Below are 11,916 nucleotides of genomic sequence, written 5' to 3'. Positions count from 1 at the left end.
AAGAATACCCGCCAGAGATTGCCGACAACGATAAAAGGACATTGAGGAGGTTGGCAGCCGGTTTCTTCATGAGCGGAAGCATACTGTATAAAAGAAATCACGACATGACACTCCTGCGGTGTGTGGATGCCAAGGAGGCAAATCACATGATTGAAGAAGTCCATGAGGGCTCGTTCGGAACGCACGCCAACGGACATGCTATGGCCAGGAAGATCCTAAGAGCAGGTTATTACTGGCTTACCATGGAAAGTGATTGTTATGTCCATGTGAGGAAGTGCCACAAATGTCAAGCATTCGCAGATAATGTCAATGCCCCACCACATCCTCTGAATGTCATGTCCGCCCCTTGGCCTTTCTCCATGTGGGGAATAGATGTCATCGGGGCCATTGAGCCCAAGGCCTCGAATGGTCATCGCTTCATCCTCGTAGCGATAGATTATTTCACCAAGTGGGTCGAGGCGGCTTCATATACCAATGTCACGAGGAATGTGGTGGTCAGGTTCATTAAGAAAGAGATCATCTGCCGATATGGTTTGCCACGGAAGATTATCACGGACAACGGCACTAACCTGAATAATAAGATGATGGCGGAAATGTGCGAGGAGTTTAAAATCCAGCATCACAATTCCACGCCCTACCGGCCAAAGATGAATGGAGCCGTGGAAGCGGCCAATAAGAATATCAAAAAGATTATCCAAAAGATGACCGTGTCATACAAGGATTGGCACGAGATGCTCCCCTTCGCGTTGCATGGTTACCGGACTTCAGTGCGAACGTCAACTGGGGCAACGCCGTTCTCATTGGTATATGGGATGGAGGCTGTGTTGCCGTTTGAGGTAGAAGTCCCGTCATTAAGGATCTTGGCAGAATCCGGATTAAAGAAATCAGAGTGGGCTCAAACACGCTACGATCAGCTCAACCTCATTGAGGGTAAGCGCTTAACGACCATGAGTCATGGGCGCTTATACTAGCAAAGAATGAAGAGTGCATTCGACAAGAAAGTACGCTTACGCAAGTTCCATGAGGGAGACCTTGTGCTAAAGAAAATGTCCCATGCTGTCAAGGACCATCGAGGGAAATGGGCCCCGAACTACGAAGGGCCTTTTGTTGTGAATAGGGCTTTTTCCGGAGGAGCCCTGGTGCTTACCAACATGGATGGCGAAGAGCTACCTTCACCCGTGAACTCTGATGTCGTCAAACAATATTATGCTTAGAAGCTGGGGCAATTAAGGATGTCGCTGCATGTTCTTTATCTTTATGCGTTTTCTGGATTTCCCCCAGGGATTTCCTATCTGTTGTATCTCTCGTTACAATCTTTCAAAGAAATGAACGTAGGATTCGAGGCTTTTAGTCCTCACATTAGTCTCACACCTTGCGTTAATCTGTGATCACCTGAGCCCTTTCGCTCAGTTCATGGGATCCCCCAAGCGCTTAATTAGAATTGAACCTGAACCAACTTTCCCTAAATTTTCTTTGTTTGAAAACATTCATGCATACGCATACGCATACGCATGTATATTGTTGTGGTAAAACAGGGGCAGGATCACCTGGGGCTACCTTCTGGAGTAGAGACGAAACATGAACGGCAGAAACCAATCAAGGTAGGGTAATGACGCGGTCAAGATTGGCCATACCTGGTTGTTTATTACTTGCAGGTACTTAAGGACGAACGCAAGGGGGGATGGGGTCACGACCGACCGATCGTTGCCCTTCTCTGTGCGAAACAAGCAGAGAATGTCGCTGCAAGGCAGCCCCGTATCCTTTGTATTTTGCAGCTTTCTTTTACTTTTTGTTTGTTTTAAAAAAGGTAAAAAAATAAGTAGTCAACACCTAAATTCTAACCTAAGTAAGTTCAAGTTAGGCAAGATGCTAATCTATAGGAAGGGAGGGGACATGGTTAATGTTCCCCTCAAAAAAAAAAAAAAAAAAAAAAAAAAAAAAAAGTGCAGGTTAGCTCGCCTGGGCGAGCCACCCTTGCACCAAATTATAAGAATGACGAAAGGGGGGGCGTTTTTACATTCAAAAACTTCTTTTCCCCCCTTTCAAAAGCCATACCCACGGGATTGACGAGTTTGCAGCCCTAGGGTCATCCTTTTTCGCATTTTTTGATTCCGTTTTGCGCTTTTGTTCATCACCACCAAGTAAGTGTTCCATCCCTAAGCTTTCTAGCTTTTCATTGGTGTATTTTGATCTCCTTTTGGTGCTCTAAATTGTGGGAGTGTGCTCAAATATATGGGGCAATTTTGGTTTGTTTTCTTGCTTGATTAGGTTGAATTAGGGGTTGGTATGGGATGGCCCTAGGCCTATAATGCTTTTTGAAACAATGGGACATGCCACATTGTCCCCGTTCTCTTGCTATTGACGCCTAAACGCGCGCCCACCAAGTGTTCGGTGAAATGCCTCAATGGCATTAGCGCGTGACTTTTGTAAGGAAACAACCCATGGGGCATTTTGGTTTGTACATTTTTTCTATTTTTGGAATATGTATTCATTCCCGAAAAAGGCTAGGGTAATTGCCACACATATATCCTAGGCCTAGAAACTAAAATTTTATGCAAAAAGAACACAAAAGGAGGTGCATATTGGGTAAAGTTACCCTTTTTGGCCAGCAATCAGCTATGGGCCACACTACAATATTTTCCCTACGCCTAGATGTTTAGGAATTTTGCTCGTCATGAATGTGTAGGTTTAGAATAGGTAGCAAGATACCTTTGGCAATTTACACTTTGGGTATGATAGCAAGATACTCGGATGTATGTATATATAATTTTTGGTAGTCAAAATGTCTCACAAAAAATATATATAAATATGTTGCATGTTATGTGAAGAAACCATATTACAAAAAATATATACCTTTTTAATTTGAATACAATTTTAGTCAGCAAAGGAAAATATGCTTGAATTTGCATGCGGCTTTAGGTAGCAAAAACTTGAAAAAAAAAAAAAAAGGCATGAAATGTAGCACCTTATTGTGTAGGTAGTCAAGATTCATCGTGAAGTTTGTATATGTATAGGTATTAGAAATACCAAGGTGAGCGCATGTGCAATTTTTGGTACCCCAAAATGCTTTGAGTATGCATGTGTGTAAATTCAGCCAAGGAGGCGTGTGTGATGTAAATAACAAATACACCTTGGGAGTACATGTAAATAATCTAGGTGATGAAGCTACCTTGATTGTATATGGGTGCATTTTTCATAGTTAATAGGATGTCTTGTGCAAGTGAACGTTCGTAAGGAAATATGCGCATAAGCTTGCTCTAAATTTACATTGATGTTTGTATTTATGGGAGGAGGTTGTATGCCATTTTTGTTTTAAGAGTAGTGTCTCACTGGTAAGACTAACTTTCCAAATGTTTGCCTTCGCAGTAAATGGCCCCGAGGAAGCTTGCCTCAAAGAGGTCCAGGAAGGACAAGGCAGCTGAAGGAACTAGTTCCGCTCCGGAGTATGACAGTCACCGCTTTAGGAGTGCTGTACAGCAGCAGCGCTTCGAGGCCATCAAGGGATGGTCGTTTCTCCGGGAGCGACGCGTCCAGCTCAGGGACGATGAGTATACTTATTTCCAGGAGGAAATAGGGCGCCGGCGGTGGGCACCACTGGTTACTCCTATGGCCAAGTTTGATCCAGAAATAGTCCTTGAGTTTTATGCCAATGCTTGGCCAACAGAGGAGGGCGTGCGTGACATGAGATCCTGGGTAAGGGGTCAGTGGATCCCGTTTGATGCCGACGCTATCGGCCAACTCCTAGGATATCCGTTGGTGTTGGAAGAGGGCCAGGAATGTGAGTATGGCAAGAGGAGGAACCGGTCTGATGGGTTCGATGAGGAGGCCATCGCCCAGCTGCTATGTATACCGGGGCAGGATTTCGCCCGGACTGCTGCAGGGAGGCGAGTGCGAATCATGCGCACCAACATGACCACCCTGACCCAGATATGGATGACGTTGCTCCTTAGCAACATCCTGCCCACCGATCATAATTCCGACCTTCCCATGCCGAAGTGTCAGCTGGTGTACGCCATCCTGACACGGATGAGCATCCATGTGGCTCAGTTGATCGCTGATGCCATCTATATTTTTGCAGGTATGGCGCCCACTAGGCACCCTTTGGACCCAGATAAGTCCAACAGGGCACTGGGATTCCCCGCACTGATCACAGGACTCTGCCAGTCGTTCAGAGTCCCCGTTGCACCTACCAAGGTGATTCGGCCGCCCATCACCCGGGCTTTTATTGAGAAGTACTGTACCCAGAGACAGGCTCAGGGTGATGCTCCACAGGCCGCAGGCGCGCCCCCACCACCTCATCAGGCTGGCCAGGCTGGGGCATTTGACATGGAGCAGTATTTACGGCATTTGGTTCGCCAGCAGGCGGCCAACCATCGAGCACATGTACGGACCCATGATTGCCTGTACCAGATGAGCCTTAGCATGCAGAGCCAGGGCTTCGCTTCTTTTTCATGCCCTACTCCAGACCAGTTCAGGGCAGAGGTTGCATGGCCCGGAGATTGGCCCGAGGCCCAAGCAGGAGAGGCACCCCCAGAAGCTCCCGGCAACGGAGAAGAGGCCCACGAGGATGAGGAGATGGCCGATTTGCTTGACTTCCTGGGAGGGAGTGGAGATACGTGACTGGGAGATCCCCAGATTCATGTTTTCTTTCATATTTCTTTTTTCATTTTTATTCTATGTTATTGTTTTGACTTGAGAGACTAATGTTTGTTTTTGTTGTTTCGATTGTCATTTGTACAGCGCATACATTTTTGTTTAGGTTGTTGCGTTAGTGTTTATATATCATTACTATTGATGATGTTTGGAATTCTGGAACCGTGTAGAGTTCTTCGTTTAGGAACATCGTCCAAAGAATATATGTGTGAAATAAACAAAAAAAAAATCATCATGATAAAAATAAAAATAGAAAAGAAAAAATGAAATGAATGAAATGGAAAAAAGAACAAAAAGGAAAAGAAGAAAGCAAGTAAGGAAAAAGGTAGAAAAAGAGAAAATAAGTTGTCAAGCTGAAAAACCAACATGCTTTTGAAAAGAGATGACTTCCAACTTTTCTTTGAAAAAAAAATTCACTGATCATAACTAGTTTTTGAAAAAAATGTGTATACACCTGAAGGGTGAATGCTGTGAAGATTTTTCCAGACGCCCAAAATGGACACGGATAAATGCACAAATTGATGAAAGAACATATTTTGGAAACGTTGGGTTGACTAAAATAGAGGAAATGAATCCTGAGCCCTAGCATCACATGACCATAAAAATTTGACACTTGAGTGTCCGCATAGGTGCATGCATGACCAATTTTGCATAAAGTTTCCAAATCATCATTGTTGCATTTGTGTCATGGAAATAATGTGGGGCACCCCTTTTATCCTTGAACCAAACCAAACCCCGACATGTATCATGTCTAGCCATTCTACAAACCTTGAGCCAAAATCCTGACTCACCATAAACCTTGACCTAGGGTGAGAATGTCAATCCTTACCCTCGGAAGCAAAAAAGAAAAGAAGGAAAATTTCCAATCAAAGAGAAAGCAAAAAAGAAAAGAAAGGAAATTCCCAATCAAAGAGTGGGAGAAAGCAAAAAGAAAAGAAAGAAAATTCCCAATCAAAGAATGGGAGAAAGAAAAAAAGAGAAAAGAAGGAAAGAAAGCTCCTGATCAAGGATCGAAAGAAAACAGAAGAAATGTGCAGAGAGGTCTTTGGACCGGACAATATCTGAACAATACAGAATTGTCACCAAATGAACAAAAAAAGAAGGAAAGGAAACCACGACCTAAAATAGTCTTCTCCCTTTGATTACCAACCAAAATCCCGTGCGCTAGCGACCTTTTTTTCTCGCCCCGCACTAAACAAAAAAAAACAGAAAAAGAAAAAGCCAGAAAAATCAAAAGCCAAAAACACACAAAAGCCGAAAAACTCCCCAAAAGAACCCATTCCCAAGGGAAGCCCTATTGATCCATGATCACGCATGTGATTTTTGATTTGATAGGAAATAATTTGCAAAGTCAAGTCATGACATAACTATAGTTCGGAATTAGGATGAAACACTTACCTGTGCGAGATTGATACACTTTGAGTGATTTCTTCTATTTTTGTCGAACCCGGTGTTTCCTCTAAATGGTCATTTAGAAACGAAATGCTAACATCCAAAATCTCATTTATGGTTATGGGGAATTTCATCAGCAGACTCTCCTTCCCCGGTAGACGCATTGTTTTTCACTCAAAAAAAAAAAAAAAGCATATGCTGCTCTAAATCAGTTGGAATATTTGTCTCTTTGCTAAAGCATGTTTGCATTTTAGTGGAGAAAACACCGAGACTTTTTCAAGTCTCACAAGTTATCCAGAACTACGTAGGTCTGAGTTCCTCATTGGAGGATACGTAGGAGCAAGAGCCTCGCTTTTGTCGACCATACCACCTTTTGTTGCCATGACTCAAGAGCTGGTAGCCCGCGGAGACACCTTACGGTTATCCGCACCTCGTCATTCAGTGACCCCAAGTGTGATTGACGAGCAGAGACCAATATGGTCATCTGTGCCCTTTCCGGAGATGTCAGCATATTCCGATGGAGACTTTTCAAGTCTCACAAGTTATCTAGAAATACGTAGGTCTGAGTTCCTCATTGCAGGATACGTAGGAGCAAGAGCCTTGCTTTTGTCGGCCGCCCCATAATCTTTGTCATACTGACCCTGAGGTCATGTGACGTGCACCCTTGTATCATCCAGAGGCGGCGGGCCCGATGATACGCGGAGATACCTTACGGTTATCCGCACCCTTTTGTCATCCAGAGGCGGCGGGCCCGATGACAAGCAGAGACCAAGTTTGGTCATTCTGCACCCTTGTATCATCCAGAGGCGGCGGGCCCGATGATACGCGGAGATACCTTATGGTTATCCGCACCCTTTTGTCATCCAGAGGCGGCGGGCCCGATGACAAGCAGAGACCAAGTTTGGTCATTCTGCACCCTTGTATCATCTAGAGGCGGCGGGCCCGATGATACGCGGAGATACCTTACGGTTATCCGCACCCTTTTGTCATCCAGAGGCGGCGGGCCCGATGACAAGCAGAGACCAAGTTTGGTCATTCTGCACCCTTGTATCATCCAGAGGCGGCGGGCCCGATGATACGCGGAGATACCTTACGGTTATCCGCACCCTTTTGTCATCCAGAGGCGGCGGGCCCGATGATACGTGGAGATACCTTACGGTTATCCGCACCCTTTTGTCATCCAGAGGCGGCGGGCCCGATGACAAGCAGAGACCAAGTTTGGTCATTCTGCACCCTTGTATCATCCAGAGGCGGCGGGCCCGATGATACGCGGAGATACCTTACGGTTATCCGCACCCTTTTGTCATCCAGAGGCGGCGGGCCCGATGACAAGCAGAGACCAAGTTTGGTCATTCTGCACCCTTGTATCATCCAGAGGCGGCGGGCCCGATGATACGCGGAGATACCTTACGGTTATCCGCACCCTTTTGTCATCCAGAGGCGGCGGGCCCGATGACAAGCAGAGACCAAGTTTGGTCATTCTGCACCCTTGTATCATCCAGAGGCGGCGGGCCCGATGATACGCGGAGATACCTTACGGTTATCCGCACCCTTTTGTCATCCAGAGGCGGCGGGCCCGATGATACGCGGAGATACCTTACGGTTATCCGTATAAACATTCTTTTGCTATCTGTAAGACAGAACGCTTGATAGCATGCAGAGGCTGACACAGTCTTCTGCACCTTTTGTTCCTCCGGGAACAACAAGTCATTTACATGCGGAAATTTCATGGTCACCCGCGACTCTCGTCAACCGAGAGGAGCGAAATTAGTGTCATACACTGATTTTCGTCTGGGGACCTTTGCTTGATGACATGCGACCATTCTTTGGTCCTTGTGAGGTGCTTGGCATCCATCATTAGGCAATTTGTGAAATTCTAGGAACGACAAGTCATGGTCACCCGCGACTCTCGTCAACCGAGAGGAGTGAAATTAGTGTCATACACTGATTTTCGTCCGGGGACCTTTGCTTGATGACATGCGACCATTCTTTGGTCCTTGTGAGGTGCTTGGCACCCATCATTAGGCAATTTGTGAAATTTTGGGAACAACAAGTCATTTGCATGTGGAGATTTTATGGTCACCCGCGACTCTCGTCGAATCGAGAGGAACGAAATTAGTGTCTTATCTTTACTTCCCTTTTATCTCCAATAAAAGACAAGTAAAGAGGGGCAACTGTCATACCCTAATTTCGTCCGGGGACCTTTGCTTGATGACATGCGACCATTCTTTGGTCCTTGTGAGGTGCTTGGCATCCATCATTAGGCAATTTGTGAAATTCCAGGACATGCCGAAAAACCAAAAAATATTGATGGACAATCCGTAAGTTTCCGTGACACACCGGAAATCAAATGGAAGCATCGTTGCATAATTAAGTGAGGTTCCGTAACATTCCGTAAGTCAAAAAGGGGATGATTATGTAATCCGCAAGGTTCCGTAACATTACGGAAAGAAAACAAGTATCGTTACGAAATTCGTAAGTTTCCGTAACTTTACGAAAAAAGAATCACCAAAAAACAGCAGAGGGGGGTGTACTTAGTAAAAATGGGGGTGCAAATAGCACCCAGGCCCACTTGGGCCCTCTAGAATATTCCTCCAGAAGGCTGTTGCTTCTGGAGGAAGCAACCTGGCTCGCCTGGGTGAGCTGAGCTCGCCTGGGCGAGCTGGGCGGCAACCACCTCCCCTATTTTGCTATAAATAGGGGAGGAAGTGAAGAAGAAAAGGGTTCAGCCCCTTTGGCACTTCTCTCTCTTTCGAATTTGCTTGGAAAAATTGTTTCCGTGAAGAAAATCTAAGCCGAGGCGCTTCCGAAACGTTTCCGTAACGTTTTCCGTGAGGAATCTCGCAAAGGTTTCAACCGTTCTTCGACGTTCTTCATTCGTTCTTCATCGTTCTTCGATCTTCAACGGGTAAGTACCTCGAACCAAGCTTTTCGATTCATTCTATGTACCCGTAGTGGTCCACATTGTGTTTCGTGCATTTTTATTCTCGTTTTGTTTACTTTTTATACCCCCTGTTGACGTGCTTAAGCCATTTTACTTAAGTCATTTCTCGCTTAACTTAAAAATAAAATAAATTTCCACCGAACGTTTGAATTGTTTTATCCATTAATTTCGGTTAAAATAAATTCCGACCGTTCGGTCGTGCCATAACCACGTTGGAAATCAAAAAGAAGTAAAAAATAATATAATAATCAAAAAGACATCTTTTAGTAAAATAAAGCGGAAAATCAATCGGACGTTTTCTCTTTGGGATTTCTCATTCTTAATCGAATTGATTAATAACTAAAGTGAAACTAAAGGCTAAAATCAATTCGCCTAGTCAAGCTCGTCCATAAAAATAGGCTTTTGAAGTTTGTCATTTCATTTTCTCACTAAGTAAAAATGGATCATTTTTAAGGTCCAACGCCTTAAAATGATCACCTCTTAAAGTAAAAAAGAATCACTTGATAAACAAAAACTACGTAGGTCTGATTTCCTCATCGCAATTGAGGATACGTTGGAGCAAAAGCCTCGCTTTTGTCGACCACCCCAAGAGATTGTTAATGGTCCAAATTCCTTAACGCTTCTCTCCTTTCACCCCAAGAGATCGTTAATGGTCCAAATGCCTTAACATTTCTCTCCTTTCAAAAACAAGAGATCGTTAATGGTCCAATGCCTTAACGTTTCTCTCCTTTCAAAATCAAAAGACCGTTTAATGGTCCAACACCTTAAATGACCTTTTGTTCAAATAAAAAACATATTTTGCAAAAAAGACAAAAAACAAACTTAAACCAAACACTTTGTTCCAGAAGAACTACGTAGGTCTGATTTTCTCATCCCAAATTGAGGAATACGTAGGAGCAAAGGGAAACACCCTTGTCGACCACAAAAAGAGAAAATATAAAAAAGGTATAAAGGATATAGAGACATAAAAAGGGAACATAAAAAATCAAAGTCATGTTTGCACATTCGATTAAAGGCTGCCGTCCCTTGGGGCGGACGTATGGGGTGCTAATACCTTCCCCGTGCGTAAATACAACTCCCGAACCTTTCACTTAAAAGTTCGTAGATCGCGTCTTTTCCGGTTTTTCCGACGTTTTCCTTAAATAAACGTTGGTGGCGACTCCGCGAGTATTCCTTCCATGGAACACGCATCCCGCGAGTCACGCGTCGCCCTCCCGCCGAAGGGTAGGTTGCGACAACGTGGCCCAGGTGATTGCAGATGCCATTTATTTGTTTGCAGGTATGGCGCTTACAAGGCACCCTCTGGACCCAGAGAAGTCTAACAGGGCCCTGGGGTTTTCGGCTCTGATCACAGGCCTCTGCCCGTCCTACGGAGTTCCTGTCATCCCCAGCAAGGTAATCCGACCGTCGATCACCCGAACTTTCATTGAGAAGTACTACACGCCTAGGCAGGCACAGGGTGATGCACATCAGGCCGCGGGCGCACTGCCACCACCTCGACAGGCCGATCCGGTTGGGCCACTAGGCATGGAGCATTATCTATAGCATTTGGTTCGCCAGTAGACGACCAACCACCGTGGGCAGGTGCAGATACATGAGTGTCTCTACCGGTTCAGCCTCAATCAGCAGGGGTAGGGTTTCTCCCCTTTTATATGCCCTACCCTGGAGCAGTTTGGGGCTGAGGTCGCATGGCCTAGAGACTGGCCCGATGCCCAGGCAGGGGAGGAGCCTGCAGGATCCCCCGGTGGGGCGGATGAGTCCCATAGGGATGAAGATATGACTGACCTGCTCGGTTTCTTGGGAGGGAGCGGAGCCACATGACCAAGGTCGCCGCACTTTTTGTTATTAACATTACAACTTTCAGTTATTATTTTTGTTGTCATCTAACATTACTGCTTTCAATTATTATTTCTGTTTCCGCTATGATCTGGCATTACGGCTCTCAGTTATTTTGTCACTATTTTTGTTGCGACTTATCATTGCATTCTTTTCCGTTTGCTTTGTGATTTGACGTAGGTAGGCCGTGTGTGCCCTCATTCGCACAACCTTTTCAGAAAACAAAAGAAAATAATAATAATAATAAAAATAAAATTGGTTAGCTAAAAAGCCAACATGCTGTTGAAAAGAAAATAATCTCCCGCTTTTCTTTGAACAAAAATTCACCGATCAAAACAAAGGGTTTTTGTTGGAAAACGTGTATACACCTGAAGGGTGAATGCTGTGAAAATTTTCCCAGACACCCATAATGGGATCGGATGAATGCATGAATTGGTAAAAGAACATGTTTTGGAAACACTGGGTTGACTTAAATAGGGAAAATGAATCCTGAGCCCTAGTGTCACGTGACCATAAAAACTTGATGCTTGAGTGTCCACATGGGTGTGTGCATGACTAGTTTTGCATAAAATTTCCAAATCATCATTGTTGCATGTGTGTCATGGAAATAATGTGGGACATCCCCTTTATCCCTAAACCGCTGGCAAAACCCACACCCTGACATATATCATGTCCAGCCGTTCTACAAGCCTTGAGCCAAAATCCCAACTTACCATAAACCTTGACCCAGGGTGAGAATGTCCATCCTTGCCCTCGGAAGAAAACAAAGAAAAGAAAGTTCCCGATCAAAGATCGGAAGAAAGCAAAGGAAGAAAATTCCCAATCAAGATTGGAAGAAAGCAAAAAAAAGAAAGAAAAATTCCCGATCAAAGAGCGGAAGAAAACAAAATATACAGAAAGGTCTTTAGACCAGACAATATCTGAACAATACAAAATTGTCACAAGTAAACAAGAAAAGAAAGAAAACCACGACTTGAAGTGATCCCCTCCCTTTGATTGCCAACGAAAATCCTGTGCGCTAGCGACTTTCTCGCCCCGCACTAAACAAAAACAAAAAAGGGAAAGGCCAAAACACTCAGAGCCAAATTCCT

The sequence above is a fragment of the Glycine max genome, chromosome 15 (genome assembly GCF_000004515.6).
Source record: "Glycine max cultivar Williams 82 chromosome 15, Glycine_max_v4.0, whole genome shotgun sequence".
In the NCBI taxonomy this organism is placed as follows: Eukaryota; Viridiplantae; Streptophyta; class Magnoliopsida; order Fabales; family Fabaceae; genus Glycine; species Glycine max.
The sequence above is the reverse complement of the archived record's forward strand: the minus strand, read 5'-3'. Positions refer to the sequence as shown.